Source organism: Acinonyx jubatus, chromosome A1 (genome assembly GCF_027475565.1).
Source record: "Acinonyx jubatus isolate Ajub_Pintada_27869175 chromosome A1, VMU_Ajub_asm_v1.0, whole genome shotgun sequence".
Taxonomy (NCBI): domain Eukaryota; kingdom Metazoa; phylum Chordata; class Mammalia; order Carnivora; family Felidae; genus Acinonyx; species Acinonyx jubatus.
In genome coordinates, this window is record NC_069380.1 from 87644672 (window position 1) to 87672278 (window position 27607).

Below are 27607 nucleotides of genomic sequence, written 5' to 3' on the forward strand. Positions count from 1 at the left end.
CTGGGCCATTTGGGACATTTTCTCCAGACTTCATGCTGCAGCACCATGGTGACACTAAGTGTCCAGAGGAACATTAAGAAAGAGATTGAAGGGTTCTGCAGAAAGGTTGCATACAAACTGCATATGCAAGGCATCAGTGCCTGTATGAGACCAGGTATATTAGCATGGGAATTATAAAAGGATTCAATGGGGAGGGCTCCAAAGAGTTGCATATAGATGGCAGAAGAGAGTTTGTGCAAAACACGGAGGAGGAGATGAATTATAGGCACCACATTGCTCCTTTCTTCTGAATCCTTGCCATCCTTGGAGTTGCCTTCCTTTGGACAGGGCGTCAACAATGTTTGGGTGGCTGTTGAAAAGGGCAGGGAAGAGTTAGTGAAGGTGAGAACCTGTGGCCCTCTGCTCTTGGAATGATGGATCCTGGCTAAAGGGTGATGGGTCTTCAGTTCTGAGTCCTCCGGACCTCAAGCCCTTGAAATTTCAGGGGAGGAGTGGGTCTCCTATCTAACACTCAATTGTACGATCTCAGGTTTTCTCCATGACCAGGAATGAAGCCTGTGTCATCCTGCCCATCCTCCAGGTGGTCACTGTCCCCATGACTGTGCAGGACTTTGCCTAGGTCCCTCTTTGCAACTCACACTGCGTGTTCCTCTTCCTCCTCCCTCCCCAGATATACTCCATTTCCATTCTTCTGACAACCTCCACAATTATACTGTTCTCAAATATGAGGAAAGATAGTTGATTTCCTGGCACCACTCAATCAATCCCTGATCTCTCCTGTTTGGAGAGCACCTGTCAGGCATCTGGGCTGCTGGGTACCTAGAGGGAGAGAGTACTGACAGTATCCACATATCCAGTGTCAATTCTGTCACTGAGATGACTTTCCTAGGGACACACATTAGCCGAAAACAACCTCAACATTTCCCTTAACCTTATGTTAAGCGAATCTTTGTCAATCATGTCTACTATTGTCAAAAAATCTGGAAACACTGTTTCACGGGGAGACCAATATTGAGCTCTGTTCAAAAGGTAGCTAACGCTGTACTAGACACTTGTGTACTATTTTACATGGATCCTGTGAAATGCTTCTTAATTTCTGTAGTTATTGTACTGTGATTGACTTAAGGAATTTAAATTTGTAGCCTTGAAATCATTGAAACACCTGCCTCGACATTTTATACGGTTCTGGTAGTACAGGACAATGAATGGAAAAAAATTATTCTTAATCAACTTAGTGAGTAAATTTCCATGGTACCTTCCCCTGGTACAGGAAGAGGTTGCACCCTAATGTGCAACCAGAAGAGGTCTCCTTTCTTTATGGATATGGTTGTCCTGGGTGGCACATCTTATGCTTCATTGCTATAGCAATTTCCTGGGAAATGCAGAGAATTAGAGAGTAAGATTGGCATCTTGCTAGGAGAAGACCATAGAACAATTCATCATACTTTACCCATATTCAACCTCCTACTCTCCCTACTCACTAGCTGCCCAACAAATCTCATGTATTCAAAATGGACTTAGGAAGATGTTGAGCTTTGGTTTGCATTGAAAGGGGTCCACAGCCAGGTTTGGTGGGCCAATCCTGTTATTCAGCAGGGACACTAATAGGAATGCCATAAAGCAGAGTCACCACACGTGATGGCCAGGGTTGACATCACAATAAGAATCTACACAAACCTAAGAGAGTTCAGAGAGGGCTCCATTCCTCAGTTTCCTGATGTGAACCTGTGACCATGCTTGCTCATTTGTGTTCTGTGATGGGGCTAATGTGATGTACTGCAAGTGGAACCTTGAGAAAAGTAACGGTTGGGTACTTCACAATTCACAAGATTTAGCCTCTAAAGGAAACTCAAATCATAATTTGGCACTGTTTATATTTATACTGTCTTACGATAACTAACTTAAATTGTTTACTTGCAAAAGCATTCTTCAGACTACATGAAGCCCCTCTTTCCACTGGCAGATGGACACGAATGTGAGTGGGGATTCTCCCATCACACTGGTGAGATTCTCTGTCTCCACCTTAATGTACACAATGTGACTTGAGTGACTTGGGAGGACTCATTGTAGAGCCTCAGATGAAGAGTGTTTTGTGTGAGGAAAATGGCAAGAGTGACATATTGTGACCAGTCATGCCGTGAGACCTACCAGGAGGTGAGGTCCTATTGTCTCTGACTCTGTGACAGATATTGTGTTATGTGAGATTTATTTTCCTGGTACATGGATATTTGTTGGGTATAGAATGAACACATTTCAATTGTACTGTTTGATGCACTTTTACCTGCATAAACACTCATGATGTAATGGTGATGGGATTTTTTATTGAGATAGTCGACACCATTAATTGCAAGGTTTAGAGGATTATATATACATCTAGGGAAACTGCATACAAAGCTCACATACACAGGCGTGTGCACACACATGCAAACACACACACACAAACACACACATACACACAAGCACTGAGAGTTACAGGCACATGAATACACATGTAGACACACCTATATCCCGGCACACAAACTGCCACCACCTGATGGCACTACCGCAGCTTCCAGGGGTGCTATAATGTGACCATAGGTCTTTTCCGGGAAAACCTCCATGGACTGCCATATGTCTTATTCTTATTCCAGCAGGAGCTGGAATCAGAGTGCCTCTGCACAAGAAACCTGCAAGAAAGCCCCACCTTTTTCATCTTCCAGATTTCTCCTCACCAAGTGAGGGATTCCAGAATACATACCGCTTTCACATTCCAGCAGGTTGCTCTGCAAGGTCAGAAAAGAAAACACTATGAGGTTCAGATCATGCTGTGTTTTGTTTTCACAGCTCTTTTGTTACCTTAGTGACAGGAGCAAACAAGATGGGAAAGAGTGATACAGGATCCTTATATTGGACCCTTATATCAATGTTATGGCAGCTATGGAATGAAACACAAAGGAAATCAATCAAGGAGAGAGAGGTGGAGTAGATGGAGAGACATAAAGAAAAAACAAGAGGAGGAAAAGCTTAAATTAAAAAAAGTGTAAAAAAGGAGACAAGAAAAGATGGGGGTATAAAATAATAGAACAAGAGATGAGAGACAGAATATTCATCCCAAAATGAGAAGGGAACAATGGAAGTGGCCTAGTTGTTCTGAGTTATTAGAGTAATGGGTTTTTTTTGTATTGGTTTGTTTTGTTTTGCCTCCCCTCAATTTCAATCTGGTTATGCACTTTAGAGTAGTTTAAAATACTACCTCTGTCTTTGGAAAAGTGATTACTGAACCCACTTCCTTCACTGCTCTTCACCAGGAGTATGTGTGAGACCTCACTCCGAGTGGAGTCCCTGCGGCGGCCATCAGAAATGGCAGAGTTTTCGGATCTGTGCGTCTGGTGCCGGGGCAATTTCACAACAGGGTTTGGCTGACTTCAAACAGGGTTTGCAACACGGGTCTCACTCTGCAGTAAATAAATGTGTGGCATTTGGAGTCTCTGCATTTATGGCTAGGTGGCTCCTTGAGTACCAGGTGGAGTCAACGGCTGGGCTTTACCTCAGGGGCAACCCTTTGCTATGAACCTTGAAACCAACACATGTAGAAAGACATGGCCATCACTTCGATTTCCAGTCTAAGTTTGATGTTCCCGTATCATACCTCATCCTTCTTGTTTTAGTGTTCTGTGTCTGCTTGTTGGTTAGTATTCGGGGGGAAGACTCAGAATTGGAATGAAATGGCAAGGGTGTAAATGTTTTCAAGTCCCCAAGAAAATCGTGGAAAATAGGCTTCCCCGCCATTGGGAGATGTTTTTGTTTTGATTTGTTTTAGTATGATTTAGTCATAGAATTAGTGGGACAGCTAGGTTCTTTTTATTTTTCTTATTTCAGCAACTGAATTCTGTAACAAACTCCTATGTATTTTGAATTATGTATGAGTTCCTATGTTTTGACTTTTAAACTGTCAGTAAAATCCATTTTTATGAATGTGCAGAAGTGATAACTACATAAAAGAGGGAAGTTTGAACACTCATAACTCAGCAACATGTACACTGCTCTAACTTGCTCTTTTTTAGCACTTCACATTTGTGTTTTATTTTTCCCTCCTTCTATCAGCTCTGACATTGATGTCATTCAAACACAAAGGTGAGAAGAGTAACAAATGTATATTTATATCTAAATATAAATGTGCCATGGTGCAGGTCCTCTGAGAGAAGAAGCAATATCAATGAGGGAAACAAACAAACACCAGTAAAAGGGCTTACAATAAATAGACACAAGACAGACAAACTAATGTATGTATATTAATTTCTTAAAAAATAAAGCCAGAGGAATTGCCCAGAAAATTGAAAAAAAAAGACATGAAAAGAATAGAATACATGAGAAAAGAAAAAGGATGATCCCGGGAGTTTCACCATGAATGCTTAGAGAAAGGCCAACAGAATATATAAAAGGGAAAATAATTCCAAATAAATTCGACAAGAAAATTTCCAGAACCGAAAGGTACACATCATCATATTAGAAAAGCTCACGGGGTATCAAGCAAATGAATAAAATAAAACTAAAAAATACTTAAACCTATCAGAAAATCTAAAAACAGTAAAGAAAAAGAGGAAGTCCTAGAAGCTTTTGGTGTGAGGAAAACAATTATTATCAAACATAACAAAATAGAATTCACCTGCCATCAGATTTCTTAATAAAAATGTGGGATGTTATAAAATAGGGAAGTAATGCCTTTAACCTCTGAAGGAAAGTATTTTCAATCCAGAATTCTATACTCAGGGAAATTATCAATAGAATGGGAAGTGAAAATAAATTAATTTTCAGGTATACAAGTTCTTAAAATTTCTCTCTTTAGATCCTCCTTTTAGTAAGCTACTGTGGGATGTGTATCAGAAAAACATGAGAGAAAATGAAAAATGAGAAGGACATGAAATCTAGTTAAGGGAGAATCTGAACAGCACAGGAGACCCAAGGAAGCCAGAGCAGGGGACAGACACCTGCAGAGTGAAGGTCTTCCAGAAAACAATCAAGGCCAAATAAAAAAAGGAATTCTGTTCAGTCAACTGAAAAATTTACCAATAGGTATTTGAAAGATCATTGGAATATTTGGAAAACATAGTAATGTTCCAAATGAAACTGGGAAAATAGGGGGAGGAAAGGCAATGATTAATTAATTCCACAGGCAAAATGTAAGAGAAAAAAATGCTATCATGTATATACTATCAAGGCCTACTAAGTAATGTAAACCCTGACTTCCTGTTTAAAAAGTAATGTTTATTTATTTTTTTTTAAGAGAGAGAGACAGAGAGAGTGAGTGGGAGAGGGGCAGAAAGAGAGGGAGAGAGAGAATCCCAAGCAGGCTTCCCACTGTCAGCATGAAGCCTCATGCAGGGCTTGAACTCACGAACCATTTAGATCATGACCTGAGCTGAAGTCGGATGCTTAACCAACTGAGCCACCCAGGTGCCCCTAAAAACATAATGTTAAACTACATTGGGAGAATGAGGGAAAGGGAAGAATGTGTGTGTGTGTGTGTGTGTGTGTGTGTGTGTGTGTGTCTACATGCTTATTTATGTGTGTGACTGAGGCAGGGTGGACTTAATTGCCATAACAAAAATAAAGTGATAATATCTGAAATTGATGATTGAAGAACTAGTAATGCAAGTCAATTATTTTAGAATATTGAGATAAATAGAAGAAGAAACAGCCAGAAGAATTAAAACCTTTTGGGGACAAGGTTGGGACATAGAAAAAGTGGAGGGGACTGCAATTTATATTAAAAAACTTTTAGAAAATATGTGATGTGAGGGGTGCCTGGATGGCTCCAGTTAAGCGTTTGACTTCGGCTCACGATCTCGTGGTTCATGGGTTCGAGCCCTGCATTGGGCTCTGTGCTGGCAGCTCAGAGCCTGGAGCCTGCTTCGGATTCAGTGTCTCCCCCTCTTTCCCCCTTTGCCACTGTGCTATGTCTCTCTCTCTCAAAAATAAATAAAAACATTTTTAAAATTTTTTAAAAAGAAAATATGTGACTTGAAATCATTTTATTCATTACTTTAAAATAAAAATAATTTTAAAAAGAAACAAACTACTACCAGTTGTAATGTTTTAATCTACTAATATGAATGTAGTTTTGTTTTTTTTTATGCTATCAATACCACTCAAGATTGTGAGACAAAATATGCTGCATGGGCTTAAGAAAATGATCCTACAGGGCACTTGGGTGGCTCAGCTGGTTAAGCATTCAACTTCAGCTCAGGTCATGATCTCACTGTTCATGAGTTTGAGCCCCGAATTGGGCTTTCTGCTGTCAGTGCAGAGCCCGCTTTGGATCCTCTGTCCCTCTCTCTCTCTGCCCCTCCCCAACTTGCCCCCGCGCGTGCGCGCGTGCGTTCTCTCTCTCTCTCTCTCTCCCTCAAAAATAAAAAGATAACACTTAAAAAAAGAAAAAGAAAAAGAAAATGATCCTGATTTACACCTTGATTTCCTGTAAATGACTTAAAAAAAAAAAAAAGGAAGAAGTTTGTTCTATCACAAGGAATTGGGTAAAGGATTTACAGGATTTGAATGTATGACATCTGCCCAGGGGGTTGCATATTACTCGGATTTTGATGAATTTTTGAGAGATATTAATTAAATTGGTGAATAATCCTAACTAAGGTGATTAAAATCCAAACATTGATGTATTGTAATTCATAGTATCAAACCAGCCCTGAGATAAACTCTGTGTGCGTGTGTGTGTGTGTGTGTGTGTGTGTGTGTGTGTTGGAGGAATGAAGAGGGGCAGACACGATGACAAGAATCACATAACTTTCCTGTACCCCAAGGATTACTATTGATGCTTCTGATCCTGAGGGCTTATGGATGAACTGTGTTCCACTCCACAGCATTCTTTACTTTTGGGTGATGTGTTATCAGAGGAAACTCTTTCTTTATGCCATTAAATCGGTCCAGTGGCTCTGTCTTTTGAGGTTTTACCAGTTACACTGAAAGCATTTCTGCATTGTTTCTAGTTTCTTTCCCTTTGTTCTCACCCTCAGTGGTACATGATTTGCTCACTTCCCCTCCAGTTATTTCTCTGCATGTTGCTCAGAGCAGCAGCCACAGGGTGAGCCCCCACCCCCCAAATCAGTAGACAAAGAGCCTAATTTAAATCCTCTCTCATGATTCAGAGTTCAGCTTTGAACTCACCTCTTAATCACAACACGGACCACTTCATCTGCCTCGCAAGATTTATTCTTAATTCTTTCGTTAAATGCCTTTATTTAGTTATTTTGATTGTGTTAGCATTCCTGTTTGTTTGATTATGCTGTAACCTTGCAATTATGATTTTTTTTTCTTTTAGTGCACCACATGCTATGGCATGAAGAAAATGGTTGCTGAGTGTCAAGTGTTCTGGAACTATTTAGAGGTCAATGGCCCTCTAAAATACAGCACCTGTAATACTGATTAGCAAGACAGATGTGCTTTTAAAACAAAGTACACTCATAAATGATCTCTGTAGGGATAGCTTATTTTATGCTATGGAAAAGGGAAGGTACTAAGATGTTGAAGATTGCATAATTGGTACCCAGTTTCCTTTGGGATTGAGGGGAAATGCAGAATCAGGTAACTACTCCTTACTATGCTTAGAAAAATCCAATATTAGCTTTAATCAAAATCATATAACCAACCTTCTTTTTAGAGAATACCTAGTCCCAGGGCCAGCCTGTTTCCCTGGTGCAAGCCTCCAGTGCTTGCTGACTGATTGGACAGTGACATTTGCCAGTATTAAGTTAATTCAATTCCATCCAATTCAATCAGTAATCGTGTACCAATTACATTGTGCAAGTACACTACTTGCAATACAGTTTGCTTACGACTCAGTTCCTGTCCTAGAAGAGTCACAGTCTAGTAGGAGAAATAAACATGATTAATTAAGCATACCAGTAGGAAAGAAAACACCACGACGACCATAGGGGCAACTTTCTGTATCTGGAGTTAATGCGCTCACATATGTATACGCAAACGTTTAAAGCACTTCTTAATTTTGAAACATTTTTAAATACCTTTTCTACTCATACATCTCTCTTTAACCACTTTCTAGTGATTTTGAATTCCTCCAGTGATGTTGAATACTCTTCTGGAAACAGGAGTATTGGTACATTTGTGTGAATATCTTCTGGAGTAAAACTTGATGGGACAAGGTGCTAGATCTCCACTCAGGAGTTTCCTTTAAAAAGCACTGAGCTTCAAAACCTAAGCCAGGATGTTCCGCCATTCTTCCAGAGTTGTCCTTGTCCAGAAAAGCATCATCGCATTTCTGTCTTCTTGAACATCAGCATTGACAGGAGTGGCCTATGATGCAATTATGTTGGTCCCTGAGTGCCAAAGGGTTAAACCTCTCCAAAGCCATTTAAATTAATCAAGAAGGTGAAATGTTAATAAGTCAATATGGTGACTAAGCAGGGGAAATTCGTACCCTGAGCGTCATCCCGTCTGCAAAACTGGGTCTGATAAGTGGAAAAGGAATATGAAACATGACTTGATTTGAGAGTAATGTTGGATGATGTGTTATAGCCTGATAAAGTCAGCAATTAAATATAATCAGAAGAGAGAGTTGTTTAAAAATGTTTCTCTACTTCACTTTGGTGGAATATGATTCTACAGAACATATTCAGAATTAAGAGGCGTGTATGTATTTAGCTTAATTAAATATTTAATCACATGTCATCTACCTATTATTTCCACTCTCCAATTTTCCATAACACCCCGAAGAGTTAGCTAATTTTTAACATTTCTGTTGACTTTCTCAAAATTGAACACTATTGTTTTATGCTTCTATCCACCTTGTGGTTGTCACAAAATCTCTTCCTCTCATTACCTTCAGCTTTGCTGGGAAAACCAAGTGGAATTGGCAATCACTCACAGCATTTAGAAGCTCAGCTGACCTGAATGAAAGCTCAGGACACATCCAGGTGAAAAATGAAATTGCTTTGCCTTGTTGCAATCCTCACATATTTCTACTCCATTCCCTATAACCATTTCTTAATCAGAAGGAAAAATGCAAGCAGATACATTATGTAAGACAGTGGACTAAGGACTGGGCACCGGGTAGAGGCCATTTAATTAAAAGGTGTAAGATGAATAGGCTGTAAAATTCAGCTAGTCCCATATAAAAAGAGTTGGTTTAGCAGAATTGAATGATGATCCAAGTTAACACATGTGAATTTCTGGAAGAGAGAAAAACAGCTTTGTAATCTTATTACCTTTGCTTTTACTTTTATTGTGCTTCACATTCAAGATTACAGGCTAAGGAAAAATTTTTTTTAAATTGAAGAAAGGAAGGAAGAATGGAAAGGACAGATGAAAGGAAGAAAGACAGCAGTCATATAAGTATGTAGTTGCAGATTACGATCAGAGAATATTATGTTTGTTTAGTATTAAGTGCCCATCAGCATATATCTTAATAATTTTCAAACTGTTTCACTAGTGATTAGGAACAACAAATGTCTGGACTGTGGCTTCAAAATAGCTTATCCCAGATTTATGACAACAAAGAAGAATTTTGCGATGTTTGCTAGGGGGCATTGTGAGGCCATCTTTGCCTTGTTTGTTCCTTTGAGTTGTTAGTGGTTGGTCCATTTTAATTATCTGTGTTTCTGTGAGACATGAAGTATTACACTGTTAATTATGGAGTTTTCAGCCTCATAATGGTTTTTGTCTAACTACTTTGACTCCACGTATTTCCTGTGCCCTTCAAATTTCTATGTTTTCTGGTGGGATTTGGGTAAATTGAAAACATTAGATTATAGTGGGGGCTTCATCTGGGAAATGTAACTGAATCCCACCTCCACTATGAAGAGAGACATTCAGGGGTGCCTGAGTGGCTCAGTAGGTTAAGTGTCCAACTTCAGCTCAGGTTATGTTCTCATGGTTGGTGGGTTCGAGCCCCACGTTGGGTTCTGTGCTGACAGCTTAGAGCCTGGAGGCTGCTTCAGATTCTGTGCCTCCCTCTCTCTCTGCCCCTCCCCTGCTCATGCTCTGTTTCTCTCTCTCTTTCTCGTTCTCAAAAATAAATAAACATTAAAAAAAAAGAAAAGAAAAAAGAAAAGTGACATTTGTTTTCCCCTAAAGTCGCCAGGTCTAAACATATCACAGAGTTTGGTGTTGAACATCCAAATCTTGGGACTTGTATACTGAAAAGTATTCCTTCTATTCTGACATAAACATAATAGATTTTTGAAAACAAGATGCTGTCCTCTCTATCATCAGCAGGGCCTGGGTTCACCAACCACAATGCAATTAAATAATAAGAATATTCAAAAGCACCTGGGGACTCTTGGTTTGGAGATTTTAATTTTCTAAGGGAAACAAAAATAGTTTCTGAGGCACTGCTGCCCTGACCTCAAAGCACCATAACTGAGCCAGTTTGGGCTCTTCTGAGTCCATTTGTCCACAGCAGAGTTCTTCTAACTAAAATGCATTTGGTGTTTTTATGGTCCAGGTAAAGCCACTCAACAGTTGAATTCTTTCATTCAAATTCTCAGAAATTAAGAGAACGATTTTAGTGTAAATGCTCCAAGAAGAAGCAGACACAGAACACTCACAAGGTCAGCAGAAAATGGAGAATTCGTACCTTGAACATCTCTAGCGATTTCAGACATAAGTAGTCTAAGCTTAATTTATAGGCAGTTAAATCAATCATTTGCTTGCGAGTTCAAGTAGCAGTCAATAGATTTTGCAAGGCAAAGGGCCACCCAGATGGCATATATTGTAAATCAATCCTTCCCAAAACTTGAAACTAAAACTCATTTCATTTCTAGGAGGCCCAATTCTTCGGGTGGGCTTTCTGTGGTGACCAGCAGACATGTCTCCAAGGTATAATGGAAACTTCTCTAGCCATCACATTCAATTATTTAGGTGGGCAACTGTTACCTACTCAATACCTATTTCTCATTTACTTCCTTACTAACACAATACCAATTTTATTGGGTGTGGCGATTGTCCAGCTAAAAAACCTTACTTTTCCCAACCTTCCTTGTAGCTAACATTTCCCATGTGAAACAGTTCTGACCAACGAATTTGAAAGAAAATTTTGTTGGGTGCTTCCAATGACACATTTAAAATGGGACAAACTTGGCTGGCTTGTCTGTTATCCTTTCATCTTTTCCACGCTTCTTTATTTCTGGAATATAGATTCAATGATGATACAGAGTAGGAACCATCTTGTGACCCATGTGGGCTGGCTGAGCACCATGGCAGAAGGTGCTTCCCGACAGCCTGTGCCAACACTGGACTCCCTAACTCACTCTTGACTTCTCGTTATCTGATAAATAACACCTCTACCTCATACAAGCCACTGATATTTCAGATTTCTCTTTAATATGGCTGACCTAAGTTCTTATCTGGTACATACACCCTATAGCAAAAAAGAAAAAAAATATATATATATATATGAGCAATTTACATAATGAACATCAAACTTTAAATTTCTTCAGTTTCTTATTTTATTTTGAAAAACTCAAACATTTTATTTTTTATACCATAATGTGCCTAAAGTAAAATTGATGAACTGGGGGGCGGGGGGTGGCGCCTGAGTGGCTCAGTCAGTTAAGCATCTGACTTCAGCTCAGGTCATGATCTTGTGGTCCTCAAGTGTGAGCCCCATGTCAGGCTCTGTGTTGACATCTCAAAGTCTGGCATCTGCTTTGGATTCTATACCTCCCTCTCTCTCTGCCCCTCCACCACTCACATTCTGTCTCTCAAAAATGAATAAATGTTAAAAAATTTTTATTTTAAATTGATGACCCAGGTAATGTGGCATTTATCCTCTGCCTTCTGATAGCACATCATGTCACTGTGTGTCCAATACAGAAGATACAACATTGGAATAAAGTCCAGGAAGTTTGCAACAACATGTATTCCATGAAAATGCCATCAATAGGTTAAGCTTTAGTGTTTGCATATCTAAAATGGGAATAAAATATTTAAAACATCTCATTGTGAAAAGGAATACATAAGATGAAGCTAAATCCCCTAACACTGTGAATGGAACATTTCTGCCCACATTTCTATTGAATGAAAGACTGAAGAATAAAATAAAAGAAGTTCAGTTATCTGAAAGGTAACTTTAACACTAATGAGAAAATCTAAAGTGGAAATGGAGCAGTTCAAATAGAAGTGTCTCAAACAAGGTAGATAGACTAGATGGAGTAGACCACACCAACTGGACTTGTATTAAGAGCCAGGAGCAATCTAAATTCAAAAAACCAAGATGAAGAGCAAAGTCATGTACAGAGATATCCTCTAAACTCATAAAAGTTAAAAATGACTATATAAACCTATACTTATCAATACAGATTAAATATCTTTTTGACAAATCAAGCCTGAAATCCTTAGCTATCAAACAGATGGCAAGTTCCATTTGTAGGGCTTCGTAAGTCACCTACTGCCAAAATAGATTTTGCACAGAGATTGGCTGTGTTTCAGACCTAGAAAAGGCATAGCGTATAACTGATTTGCAGAGAAAAATACTCTAGAATATTTAATAAATGAAGAAATTAATCATGTTTTGACTTAGACCTAGATTTGATGTGGTGGAAAACAAAAAACAAAAACAAAAGGCCAATGTAACACAACACAAAGGAATATACAAAAGATATTAAAAGCCATTGGACAATGAATTTATATAGTATCTGAGGAGTCATGAAGTTGTATAGAGAAAACATCTTCTATATTCATTAAAGCTGCTGAAATGGAAACTTGACTTTTGATTGAATATCCCTTTCTGATTAAAAGGGAGGTGGTTTAGAGTCCATGAGGTTTAATTAAAAAATGGCACTGGATTGAAAGTGAAGATCATGGCTCTAATCCCAGCTCAGTCTTTAACATATGACCTTAAAAAGGTACTGTCTCTAGGTCTTGGTTTATTCAACAGAAAATGAAGATAATAATAGCTACACTACAGGTCTGCAATGGGTATTGAATCAGATAATATATGTAGAAGTTTGCTAGCAGAGGACTTAACCTTATAGAAAATATTTCAAAAATATTCCTTTCTTTGACTTCAGTGAGTTAGTGTTGTGCCTGATGAGGTGCAGTAGGGTCAGTATTTTTACTGAGCAAACCCAGTTGCAGAGTATGTTCCAATCTGTCCATCGCTCTTCACAAAGGGAACAGAGATGGAGGGAGGGTTATAAATCTGGCTACTGGGGAGCAGTAACCCACAGCCACTGCATATCATGAAAAGGTTATTATGGGTTCACACTTTTTTCGGGCAGTGTCTCTAAGGAGTCTTATAAAGTGAATTGGGCAGGGTGGCCAGAGATTCTAGGAAATAATCAAGGTCAAGATTACTAGGAATATGGTTCTAGGTGAAAAGTGCATTCAGAAGAGAACCAATCCAGTTACTGAGAAGCTGGTGAAAAAACAACAGGCTTGTAAGAAAGAGCAGGACAGAGGATCAGAAAAGGATTCGTTTCCCAGAAGGCAAGGGACATGACAAGCTCAAATTTACAATCCTTGGTTCCAAGGTTTCTGTATTTGTCATTTTAATAGATTCTGCCAACTTTACCTCCTTAGGAATTTCACAAATTCACAGTTCTATCAACAATTTGCAAATCAAAGGTGTGTTCTCAAACTTTTTGAGTTTTGCTGATGTGGCAGTGAAAACTCTGTTGTGGGAGGCTGTTTGTCTGCCTAAAGGTATCATAGGTTGTGTCTTACTTTCTCCCACTTTTATATCCTGGTGGATCATACCTAGGAATTTTTGACAAATGTTAAGTTCAGCATTACTCCGTGAGAACAAGTAGCCAAGAAAAGAAAGCATGTGCTCTTGTATCCGAATAAGCCTGACATCAAAATTCATTTACCCAATTATTTAGCTGTTGACCTTTAGGAATTTATTTCATTTTTCAGTTATAATTTCCTCCTTTGTAAGTGGCATTATTGAATTGTGGGATTTACTGAAAATCTTATAAAGCCCCTGTCATTTATCATGCATATAAGGTCCAATTTTTAAAAATTTAAATGCTTTTAAAAGCATTAAATTGTGAGTGGGTGAATGTGTGTCTGTATTTGTGTGTCATTTCATGCTAAAATGCTTTTTATCCTATTTGTGCATTCTTTTGGAAGTAAGATATCTAAATTCATTAATACAGAACAAGTTATGTCCTGGACATTTTAGATAAGCAATGTGAAATGCATTTACTGATAATGTGTAATTAAATCAGTAAGTTAGATTGTTATACCAGTAAACTTGGTTTCCTTTAGGGTTTCATAATAGGTCCTAGTTCCAACTTCTTTCTCAATAACTGTGCTTAAGTGTTTGAAAATGGTACATGAGAATAGAATTTCTAGTGGTGGCAGTTTTACACACTCTCAATCCTTTCTCTCCAAACCTATTGCATCATTGGATTCAAGACTGATAAAATAGATCTCATTCCTGTTATCTGTTACTTCCCATTATGTAAGACAATTGAAAAATCTGCTTTTGCTTTCATTTCCGTTCTCAGTTTTTGGGAGACTTACACATTTCCAACTGCTAGGAAATTAAGCCCTAATCCTTCTAGTCAAAGTAGAAAGAAAAAAAAATCTACATCCCAACTTCATCTTATGCCATGCCTTCCACAAAGTTTACTTAATTTCCCTGTACCCTTTGAGTCTATTTTGAGTCTCTTTTACTTCCTAGTACTTACCAAAAATTGTAATTCTATATATATGTGTATATTTCCTTTTTAAAGATTGCCTTTTCACCACTAAAACACAAGTCCCATGTAGTTAGGGAACATGTTTGTTTTATTCACCGCCTTACACCACCATACAATTTCAAAAATTGTATTCAGCCTGTAGTAGCTGTTAAAACATATTTATTGAACGAATAAATGCATTCCCATGCCTTCAGATATCTTTATGCCCCTCTTAGGAACAGATTACTTATCACATCATGAATGGTTTAATTCATAGTCCTTCTACATGGTCTCTCTTTTTCTTTTTCAACTGTATCTTCCTAAAACCTAGCAATTTTTATTTCTTCTCTTTGGGCTGATATGATTCTCTGTTTCATTTTTCCATGTTAGATAGTGTCCACATTAATTAAAAAGCAATGAAACAAAATATTTGTAGTCTCAAAAGCATGAGCATATAACACTTTTATTTTTGCACTATAGCTAATTGGTAAAAATAGAAGGCAGTGTTTCAGTTCAATAGGTTTCTCTGACTGTCTGGTAAACGCGGCAATTATTTTTTGGCACTTCCTGACATATACCGAGAGAATAGAGCTTAAGAGCCTATCTTTGTCTAATAGGATATAAAAATCAGTATGACAGCTGTCAATTCTCGGAAAGACCAGGAGAAAATTCTGTTAATCCAACAAAGCTAAGTTTATTAGACCTACTGCAATAAAGGAAACTACAACTTTGACAGAGTCTTTGTGGCACTTCGGAAGGGGAAAATCTGGGAGGTGGGTAATATTTGTATACTTTTAGGGTATGAAAGGAGGAATTTTAAGTTGGGTCTTACCAGGAGGGGAACTGGTTGGGACTGGGCAGAGTTTATGAAATGACTATTTTCGATTGGCATGCACAGAGAAGTGAGGGTCTTGAAGTGGGTATGATGAGTAAGCTGTTAGTCTCTGTAAGTAAGCGATTCTTGTTTGTTTATAGTCCTATCTCCCAGGAGCAAGTATTTCCTGGAGCAAGTACCTAAGTTTACTTTGCTTATTCTCGATATTATTTAATGGAGTCAGAGGAAGTATGCCTAGCCCCAGTATTGTTTAACACAGGTATAGATGGGATGCCTGGGTGGTTCAGTTGGTTAAATGACCAACTCTTGATTGTGACTCAGGTCACTATCTCATGATTCATGGGATCAAGTGCCACATGGGGCTCTGTGTTGTCAGCATGGAACCTGCTTGGGATTCTCTTTCCTTTTCTCTTTGCCCTCCTCCCAACTCCTGGGCACCAGCTCTTCCTTTCTCTCTCTCTCTCTTTCAAAATAAATAAACGTTTTTTAAAAACCACACAGGAACACAAAATCATTTTGGTATCAGGTTTCAGCCCTTCCTTTTCTTTTTTCATCAGTGTTAGCTGAGGACAGCTAACCATTATCATCTGAACACAGGATAAATATATATCTGTATATTTTTTATGGTCATGGTTGTGTATAATGTTTCTATCAATGATCATTTCAACTTAAGTTTCAGACTGTCTTCTATATTTGTTGGAAGATACTTTATTGTATTGTTTGCTAGAACTATGGCTGTGAAGCAACATTTAAGACTCTGGAGATTATTACACATCTGGGTGCTGTGACACAAATACTAATCTGAATTATTATTATCAGGACTGTAGGCCACTTCTAGGCCAGCCATAAAGAGTCCTCAAATGAAATCTTGAGAATAGATCAAATCCCACATCCAAATGGTCCACAAAACCATACAAGGGGTTGTTAGCTACATTTATGAACCTTTTATTCCTTAAATGTTCTTAGATGCAAGGCAGATATTCCTCAAATATTAAAGACACAAGAGAGATCTTTTTCTTGGGGGGCCTGGATGGCTCAGTCAGTTAAGTGTCGAGTGTCTGACTTCAGCTCAGGTCACGATCTCGCAGTTCATGGGTTCAAGCCCCAGCGTTGGGCTCTGTGCTGACAGCTCAGAGCCTGGAGCTTGTTTGAGATTCTGTGTCTCCTCTGTGTCTCTCTACCCCTCTCCCACACACTCTCTGTCTCTCTCTGTCTCTCTCTGTCTCTCTCTCTCAAAAATAAACATTAAAAAAATTTAAAAGATCTTCTTCTTGATCATCAATTCTTGAATCCACAAATTTAGCTGCTTTTCTACCTTTTCCATAGCTTCATTATGTACTATACATATTACTTTAGCACTTTCTGGAGTAGTCCCATGTACAAAATAGCAGATTTCCTCTTCTTTTTCCTGAATCTAATGCATTGTTGAATCATTAACATTGAACACATGGTAAACACCACTGTAACTCAAGCCTGAATGAAGCCTATCTAACACATATTTTCTAATAAGGCACATCACAGCCTTCTTGTGCTAAGGGATACTAAACAGAACTCTAGAACTACACTTGAAGAGAGTTTAAAATGGCAAAATCACAACAAAAACACAAAACTGCAAAAGGCTTGGCATTAAATATACATCAAAAAGGACACTGTTTAAGGTATGAACACTTAAACAATAAGGCAGCACGTTGCCTTCAGTGACCTAGGAATGTGTTTAAGAAAATGTGTGAGGGGCGCTTGGGTGGCTAAGTCAGTTAAGCATCCCACTTCAGCTCAGGTCATGATCTCTCGGTTTGTGGTTGGAGCCCTGTGTTGGGGTCTGTGCTGATGGCTCAGAGCCTGGAGCCTGCTTCAGGTTCTGTGTCTCCCTCTCTCTCTGCCTCTCCCCTGCTCATGCTCTGTCTCTCTCTGCCTCTCAATATTAAATAAACATTAAAAACAAAAAAAAAGTGTGTGTGAGAACGTGTACATCGGGTGCCTCAAATCTTTCATTGCTCGGCACATGTCGGTGAATGACTGAAAATTGCCATGGATGTTAATTTGGGGGATTACAAATAAATTTTAGCGAGTAGTCAATTTCACAAATACAGAATCCATGAATAATGAGGATGAACTGTATGTTAGTGTGTTTAATTGGATGCTCCATTTCTCCAGGGCTCTTGTTATTTTTTCCTCATTCTTTTTTTTCTTTCTGCTGTCAGATTGGATGATCCTTACTAATCTAGCTTCATGGTTACTGATTTGTTCTTCTCTCCACTCCTGTATACTCTTGAGCCCTTCAAGCTCATTTTGTAATTTGGTCATTAGACTTCTGAACTCCAGAATTTCCTTTTGGTTCATTTTATAACTTTTATTTTTCATTAATCTCTAATAGATGAGACGTTAGCATCATACCTTCCTCTAATTCTTTAAGCATGGATTCCTTTAGTTCTCTGAACATATTTATAATAGCTACTGTCTGCTAAGTACAACATTCAGGCTCCACTAAAGGTGGTTTCTGTTGCTTACTCTTTTAAATCCTGAGTGTAGGTTACACCTTCTTGTTTATTTGCTTGTCTCATAATTCACCGTTTTTTTTTTTGTTCAAAACTGGATATTTTGGTAATATATTGTAGAAACTCTGATACGGTCACCCCACCTGCAGGGCTGTCATTGTCGTTTGCTTACTTGTTTACTTTGGGGGTACATGACTGAACTAGTTGAGTGAAAACTATTTTTCCCCAAATGTGCCACCTCTGATGTTGCTTCTCAGAGAGTGCAACTGTGGCCATGTACACAGGTACCCTAACTTCTACTCCACTGGCTTGACAATGGTTTTACTTTGACCGTCTCTTTCCGTGAGTTCCCTCTTAAGCTACTGGCTCTGTCTGCCTATATTGATATCAGACCCAGCAGTTAGTCTGCGCTCATTTCTAGCTGATTGCTCTATTGTTTTTGGCAACCCGCTGATAAATAAATGACTCTGAAGTCTGACCCAATCCTGTCTGAACAAAAAATCGTCTGACTCCTGTTTGTAGAAGAGTCTTTGAGGCTAAACCTTAAGGCTTCCTTCAGTCCCAGGAGAGCCCTTCTTTGCTACTTCTTTCTTCAGTCATTTCTGTTAACTGTCTAGCTGTTTTGTCTTTTCTCTTACTGCTGTTACAGAGTCACAAGCCCCCTGCTAATTGCTCACTGTCAAAATCTCCATTGTTTTCTATCATGCCCTTAAACTTGAACTTCTCTACACTCTGTTCCATATGAAGTGTGTCTTTTAGGGAGAACTATGGAGAGTTTGTACGTATGACCTTCTTCTTCCCCTGGGAAGAACATGGATGCTAGTGTTCCAGAGGTGGGGTGAGGACAGCAACCCATTTCACTTACAGGGGCATCCATGTTTTATGAACAGAGGTCTAGGCAAAGAAAGCCTCTGGTCTTCTTGGCTTTCTTCTCTTATCATGTAACCTTTGCTATACACATGAAATGGGTCAAGAATGATTAGGACCCAGTATTTGCAGCCTCTCATGCCTAGTAAAGAACTTCCTATGACAAAGGACTGGGGGAGAAAGAGGACCCTTAACTTCTGTGCCATTTTTGGCTGGAATAGAGCTTCTGCAACATGGAGCTGGGAGAGACAGGGATGAGAAATACTGGTAGCCTGCCCCTCTTGGGGAGATACCCTAACACTAGACTTGGAGCTGTAGTGAAAGAGCAACCCATCCTCTTAGCTTCACATGCTTAGAGCTTCCATCATTCTGACCTGGGGAGATAAAGGGAGCAAGTCATGGCTCAAATTTACTTTCTGTTATTGCTGCCAAGGTTTAGCTTTTGTTGAATAAATATTTCTCCACTTACTGAATGGCTTTGGAGGATTTAAAAGGTGTTTTTAGCTTTTCATGTTATTTTAGTTTACTGGGGAGAGAGGATCTACAGAGCTCCTCACATCACTATTCTAGAAGTGCTTCTGACCTGGTATTATTTTGTATAGATGTTATCACTATTTATACGTCCTTACATTTAAATACTTTTTCTATCTCTGATTATTGTTCAAAAAGCTTTTATCATAACAGAGCATGTGTCATCGTTTGTAATCTATTATGATCATCATTCATGTTGGGAGACCTTCTTTTCCAAGAGACGGTTAGTTGGCAGGTACTAAACATAGGCATAAACAGAGAATAGAGACCCAAGCCAGACGCTTAATTTTTCTAGCCCTAGTTTCTAGTCCTCTTCAAGATCATTGCTCTAGTCCAGGAAATGTTTCTATCTCTCTCTTTGCTGTATGGTGGGAAAACAGCTCTCATTTCATCAACCCATATCTTCCATACTCTGTTTTGGTTTTGTTCTGTTTTTAAATAAAAGCTGTGTTAAATCCACAAACCCTTGCTTAAACCTCTTAAACCCACAATGACTTGCTCTCTCAAAAATCACATGTTAGAAATCACAAAAGTTTTTTATTTTCAATAATTTGCCTTTTCAGTAAGTTTTCAATAACAAAGAATGTGGCTGCTTATTCCTGCCTACCCTGAAGGGCAAGGCATAACGAAAGCTGCCAGAATGGCCCAACCATTGACAGTAGGGCAGTCAATGAGCACAACAAAACTTGGACAAAGACATGTCAAGTAACATTTCAAAATATTACCCTGCTATGACTTTAGAATTGCTCAGCAAATCACATGATCTTTTTGTTGGCGAGGGCGACTGTGGGATGGTAGGGTGGGGAGAGGGTGGCTGCTGGTGAAAGCTTGCTTGGTTCCTTTTTTCTGTAAAAGCCAAATGTAATTGAGAAGAGAAAGAAGAATAAAGGAATGAGTTACTTTGTTTTCATATATTTTCTTTTAAAGTAGTGATTTGTGCAACCTGTTTTTCCTTAGCTCTTTTCGGAGTTTCCATTCCTGGATGACTGGTCCAGAGTTCCCTAAATGTCTCTGCCACGCCATGTTCATCTTCTGTGCATTTGTAGCTGCTGTGGTTTCTTCATCCCGTCTGCATGGGCTTTTGTTGAGCATTGTCATTCCCTGCTTTTCTAAGTGAGTTCCACTTGATTGTTTCATGCCTCATTTTTTAGTATGTCTGAAAGTCTGCACCACCAGAGCAGAAAGGGCAACATTTCACTGTACGGGAAGCTAAGCACTCATTATAAACTATTTTTATTTATTAGAAAACAAAAGAGAAAATTTTCTAAGAAGATAAAATAAAATGATAAAGCTGCCAAAATTGTTAATCATCCCTTCTCCAGATCAGAGCACCCAAGAGTTCAAAAACCAGGGGAAAAGCTTGAGGATCATGAAATCTAGTGTGGGAGGATAATATTTTCATATCTTCCCTGATTCATTTCTCCTGAAATTTCCAACTTTCTTTTTTTTATCTTAGCCATTTTTTTCTCTGCTCAGTGAATCAAGGAAAGGATTTAACAATAGAAATCAGGGTCAAATGGATTGTCTCCTCCTGACTTCTGATTTTCAAAAACCTAAATCCTTGTTGAAATAGAAATGGCTACAGGCATAGACAAAGTATTTTTGGATAATACTTTAGTAAGAGCAAAACATTCTTGCTGCCCACTAAGAAAAACGAGAGACAGAAAAGAAATCAACAGTAGAGGGTCCCCTAGGTAAGATTGCTGTGCCACCCTGCATGGGTTGTTTACTAGAAAGGTTGAGGGAAGGGTAGAAAATCCCCAAGTAGGCTTATGTCTCAATTCTCAGGTAGATCTTACAGAGACAGCATGCTACAAGAATACAAATGTTCTGTTGTATAAAGGTCTTCTACCTTTCCACTGGGTTTCCCATACCTTAACGTTATGTTGTAGAAGCAACAGAATACTCTCTCTCCAATGTGCCCAATGTGCAGGTAAGGAAGGTGAGTAGCAGGAAAGAGAGCTCTCAGATATGAACAGATGATGTATGTGAAATTGACTTATGTGACCTTGGGAACCTGTGTGGACAAACAGCCCAACCCCAAATAGGATGGTGGATGTCTCTGCAGATTATCACTATGGATTAAAGACACAAAGGTTTAGATGTTTGTGGTTTTGCACATTGGCTTCATTGTCCAAGAAGATTGCTCTAACGAACTATCACACTAAATTTCTAGCCAGTAGGAAAAGGTCTTCTTTATCTGTTAAGTTCTACATATAGCATTTCCTTATATCTCATTGGCCAAAGAAGCTGAAAAAAAGAGACTAGGGAATGCAGTGTTTGGCTGGTTCTTATTAAAGAGTTCTCTTTCTGTGCACCTCTCTTTTTTCTGCTACTCTTTGCTGGGACCTCTAGCGATCTTCCTCCAGACTCTCAACACCAAGTTTTTTTTTTTTAATTTTTTTTAACGTTTATTTATTTTTGAGACAGAGAGAGACAGAGCATGAATGGGGGAGGGTCAGAGAGAGAGGGAGACACAGAATCCGAAGCAGGCTCCAGGCTCTGAGCTGTCAGCACAGAGCCCGACGTGGGGCTCGAACTCACGGACTGCGAGATCATGACCTGAGCCGAAGTCTGCCGCTCAACCGACTGAGTCACCCAGGCGCCCCTCAACACCAACTTTTCAACTCAAAGAATTTCCTGGGTGCAACCTGGGTTTGCCCTCATGCATTACAACCTGGACTCTTTCTCAAGTCAGTGGGCTGGGGAAATTTTAGGGCTCACCTTTTTTGTTTCTCATTTTAAAGGATCACTTTCCTTCATTGCCTGATATCCAGGATCTCAAAACCGTTTGTTTCATATGTTTTATTTCCTTTTATTGTTTGTGTGTTTCTGATGGGAAAGGTTAATCAGGTCTCTGGTATTTTGTCTTGGCTAGAAGTGAAAGTTCCCTACCCTATTCACTCCCCTCACCCCCACTATTTATTATTATATCCCATCTCTTTCATCTATACGGTGCTTTGCAAATTATTTTGGTATTCTTTGCAGTTTGCTAGAATATAAAGTGAAGTTGGCATATACACATTACTTCTTGCCAGAGATAAAAGTGCTTTTGAATAGTGTCACTTCTAACTATGTCTCTCTGCCTGCACAATTTGAGCCTGGAGAGATGGGGATTGGTTCAAGAAGAGGATGTATCTGGGGGCACCTGGGTGGCTCAGTCTATTAAGTGGCTGACTTCAGCTCAGATCATGATCTCATGGTTCGAGGGTTCGAGCCCCATGTCAGGGCTCTGTGCTGACAGCTCAGAGCCTGAAGTCTGCTTTCGATTCTGTGTCTCCCTCTCCCTGCCCCTCCCCCACTCACGCTCTGATCCTCTGTCAAAAATACATAAAACATTAAAAAATTTTTAATATAAAGGAAGAAAATGTATCTGAAGTGAAAGATTATGAACCTAGGGAAGCGGTAAGCAATATCTCAAGCAAGACTGTGTTATAGAGACAGCAAAGGTGATGGGTATTCAGGAGGGCACCTGTTGGGATGAGCACTGGGTGTTGCATGGAAACCATTTTAACAATAAGTTTCATATTAAAAAAGAAAAAAAAAAGAAAAATAGAAAAGAAACAGCAAAGGTCGTTTGAGAAAGGCCAAAGTGCATGATGAACAGGTTAGATTGGAGTACTCATGGGATAACACTCTTGTGGATTTTTTTGCCTAATCAAAATTTGCAAAATGTCTTACAAAATGTTTAGTAATTAATGCATTATTTAAAAAAAAACTACTAAATTTAAGGGATTGGCAGGCAGATTACTGAAGTCTGGTCCCAGTTCTGCCATAAAATATTTTCAGGGTAGGTAATCTACCATTTCTAAACCTGTTTCCTTTTAAAGATTGTATATGGAAAGGAATAAACTACTTGATTTTTTCCATACTAAGTTTCTATGTTTTTGTGGAAGGTTTTCTGAAAGTAGGTAACCCTATTAAAGTTTCTACAGATGTCAGAGGGCCAGTTTATCCTGGAGCTTTCCCCTTTCCTAATCCTTACAATTTTTGCTTCACTCAGTTCTGCATATAAAACTTTCGTTGTAACCTCCAAGGTGTGCACATCTGCAAAATTATTAGAATTACATCTTGGTGAGTATTTGGTTTGTTGCACTTTCTCCCCTTCTACAACTCAATTTTTTTTTGCTAATAACAACAATAAAAAAGTGTCATGTAAAAGAATTAGTGCCCACACTTGAGATGAAAAGATTTCAGAATATAAATCGAGTTGAACATAGTGATGGGATATTTTCCATTGGCAAACTATTCTTTATAAATTTGGAGGGGGAGCAATGTGCCTGACTTTCAGTCTTAAGGGTGCACAACAAGTTTTGTAGATATGAATTCTATTATTACTATATTGTTTCTAGCACATTTTACAAAAGCAAAATGTCTTCGTATCACTAAACAACTTCTACTTGCAAGTGAAGAGGGAACAAAAGCTCATAAAACTGCAATAAAATATTTATTTGTCTTCAGCAATAGGATTAATTTTATCACTGTAGATTTATGACCCCAGAAATTCATTGCTGGATATTTAATATATCAGAATAGCAGAACAAGGAGCTTGTATTAAGAAATGTGTTGTGAAACTTGTGATTTACCAGAGAGAACAGATCCCTTTTCTTTTTTTTTTTCAGCAAGACTTACTAAAACAGGAGTGAAATTGAATTAGTTTGGCATAAAGTTTAATTGCCTGACAAAAAAATTTGATACTATTATTGCATTACTGTTTATGTACAACATATATTGGACTGTGGGTCATCATCCCCTCCCCCCGCCACTAGACCCTCAGACGGGGAGGGCTAATGATGGCAATAGGATCGCAGTGTTAGTGTCTCGGAATCTGCCCTTTGATTGCATCTTCCTATCATAAAGGAGGAAAAGTTTGCCATAATGACCTTTCCAAAAGGGAAAACAGGGTTTTATAGCTTGCTGCCTCCCCTAAGGCAATTCCTTTGTGGAATGCCTACCCCTTCAGGAATTCCAGAGCTCTTCAGCGCACTATAGTATCTTGAGATAGTGTGCCTTAGTGACATTCACTTTATGCATCTGGGAGCTTTCTTTTCTTTTCTTTTCTTTTCTTTTTTTCTTTTTTTTCTTTCCCTTCTTTTCTTTTCTTTTCTTTTTTTTTCTTTTCTTTTCTTTCTTTTCATGATGGAAATAGCCTGATAGAAGAAATTCATAAAAGAACACAGTAAATCTACAAATTTTCTCTATTTTGAATTGTGGCTATAGCTCTGAATTACTCTTTCTGCTCACATTTTTTTTAATCTTTTGAGCTCCTATAAGAATTAGGTACACACTTAGGAAAAAACACAGTCTCCTGAGATTATAATGTGGGAGCTAGACATCATCATGTTCAGAAAGGTTAGAGGAATATGGTCTGGCAGAGGCAGAACAAGTTCAGTCTCCATAATTCAACTAGCATAAAATTCGAGAATAGAGCCACTAAATCGATGATGTGGCCATAGAGTTTACAACCAGAAACCATCTCAGTTCTTATCCAGAAAGCTTTTAACAACTAACCTTCATGGGGCTTGCTTTGTGAATTTCCAAGCAGATGGACAGTTCCCAGAGGGTGGCTGAGTCTGGATCACTGTTATAGAAAATAATTACGTGGAAATATATACCATGGAGGAGGGAGAAGCCAACAATTTCCTTTACGTTTGATTTGAATGAGAAGAAAAAAAAAGGCTGGATTTATTTTCTCTTGTCTATCCTAGTGTTTCCTGGGGATCTTGATATTTCATGTTTTTAAAGAAAACATTGCTTTCCTTCACACCTCTGGTTTGCTCTCTTGTCCCATTGTACACTCTCGGTACAAAAAGATGTAACTTGATGGAGTATATTTGATGGAGGCCAGCATTTTCAAGATTTGGGGAAAAATTGTAAGATACCCAGTGCTTTTATTTCCACCCCCATAACTGCTTATTAATAACCTACTCAGAGATGTTAAAGACCACACAATGCATAAACCTGATTCACTGACAACCAGCCATTATTAGGCTTCTGTATGTAAATCTTGCTGTGAGTAATTCATCAAAAACCAATGATGAGATTTTTGTCTGAGAATTTCCAATCAGAAGTTAAAATAAAAGATTGAGTCCATAAAACCTGCATGAGTTTATGGTAGAAAAAGAGATTATCAGTTAAATTAAAGGTAACATGTTCACATGAGTGCTGGTGTCTATTTCTCTCCTCAATTCTTGATGAAAATGACCAAATAAGTTTAACAGTAGGAAATTAGTTTAATTAAAGGGAAAAACTCACATCAACATTTTTTTTTTTACTGAAAGAAAAGATTATAAAACTGCACCATCTAAAAGAAAAGTAAGATTATACACTTAAAAAATCTTCACAAAAGTTAAAAGATGGGCAAAGATATACAACACTCATTGAAATGAAAAGAAAGTAAAGGTGGCAACATTAATGCCAAACAAGATAAAATTCAATGCCAAACAAATGCACCCGCAATACTGTATTATTGATGAAAGGGACAATATTCAAAGAAAATTTTAAAAGCTGTGTTCTTTGCATAGAAGTAACCGATATCAAAACAGGTAAAATAGTCAAAATGTGCAGATGGTAGAAATCCAAAAGAAGTTGAAGAGAATATAATGGAAGACAAATACATTTTGTATCATCCTGGAGGTATCCGTAACACATAAATAAATTAATTAATACATCAGTGTCCTACATAGATTTAGCATTTCTTTCACAACACTCATAAAACACTTGCCAAGAACTGGTTGTGTATTAAGCTAAGGGTTTTGGAGAGTCCAAAACCTTGCAAAATGCTGCCATTGTAGTGGATACATTCTCTGACCATAATACAAGAAAATAATAGCAAAATAAAATGAACAAGACACAATAGCCTGTCTTCTGAGTTTTGTAGGATTATGTTATGACTCTAATTCCAAGAGCATTTCTTTGCATATTCTTGCAGAGAATTTCTTAATCTAAAACCATTCTCTGTGGCTACCCCACTGGCATCATGCAGTACTTTTTTAGGTAGTTAATAGCATCTACACCAGAATTCTTTTTGACCACATGTATCCAAATAGCTCTAGCTCCGGCAGCTGAAGACAATGAGTTAAATCCCCGAGCTTGTCATATTTGCCCTGAATGACATGTGCCATTGCTCATCCTAAAATGCCACTTAGTTGTGCTTATTTATTTTTATGCGTGACCCTATTTTCAAAGCCTTTTTCATTTTGTAGCATTTAAAAGTTAAACGGACAACTTTTCTAAATAATTCTTAGACCACAAGAAAATATAAATGTAAATTATATAATATGCAGGAAAATGTCAGCAGTATGAACTTTACATATCAAAATTTATGAGAGATTTCCAAGACTATACTCAGAGGAAAATAAATGTCTCTGTATGTTTTAAAGATTACAGAAAAAGAGTAAACATTTTAAATTATAAATTTCATTTAAGAAGTTACAAAAAGAATATCTAAAATAAAGTGGGGATTGGCAAACTTCAGTCTAGTGGCCAATTTCAGCCCACCATCTGTTTTGGTAAATGAGCTGGTTACTGGAACATAGTCATGCTCATTCATTTCTGAGTTGTCTATGTTTCTTTTTGTGCTTCAAGGGCAGAGCTGAGTAGCTGTGACAGAGACCATTTGGCTTGCAAAGTCACACAGCCGTTTACTATATGCCCTTTACAGAAAAAGTTTGCTGGTTCTTAATCTAAAGTATGCAGAGAAAGGGATTATTAAAAATAAAATGAAAAACTAATAATGTGCATAGCAGAAAAGACTATAAAATTGAGAGATATATCAATTGTTGTTTAAGCACATAGAAAACTGAGCAATGTTATAAATCTTATTTTGTTAGCATTTTCTCAAAAAAAAAAACATTGGGTAAAAAGCATAATTTAAAAAATATAGAGGGGCACCTGGGTGGCTTAGTAGGTTAAGCATCCAAATTTGGCTCAGGTCATGATCTCACAGTTCATGGGTTTGAACCCCGTGTCAGGTTCTGTGCTGACAGCTAGGAGCCTGGAGCCTGCTTCAGATTCTGTGTCTCCCCCTCTTTCTGTCCCTCCCCAACTCATGCTCTGTTTCTCTCTGTCTCAAAAATAAATAAACATAAATTAAAAAATATATACAGATAATTTTTTTTACGTATGGGTGGAAAATTCTCTCTTTTTTTTTTTTTAAGAGAGAGAGATTGGGGCGCCTGGGTGGCGCAGTCGGTTAAGCGTCCGACTTCAGCCAGGTCACGATCTTGTGGTCCGTGAGTTCG

General features: G+C 38.3%; 1 long non-coding RNA gene across 1 annotated transcript in view; it reads left to right on the top strand.

The window, feature by feature from the left end:
* The window catches only part of LOC128314865 (uncharacterized), a 36222-nt gene extending 26197 nt beyond the window's left edge, over positions 1-10025 (top strand). Inside the window, exon 3 of the long non-coding RNA XR_008297011.1 lies at positions 8837-10025. This is a non-coding gene — a long non-coding RNA (uncharacterized LOC128314865). The remainder of the gene's footprint in view (positions 1-8836) is intronic.
* Positions 10026-27607: the final 17582 nt, after the last annotated feature.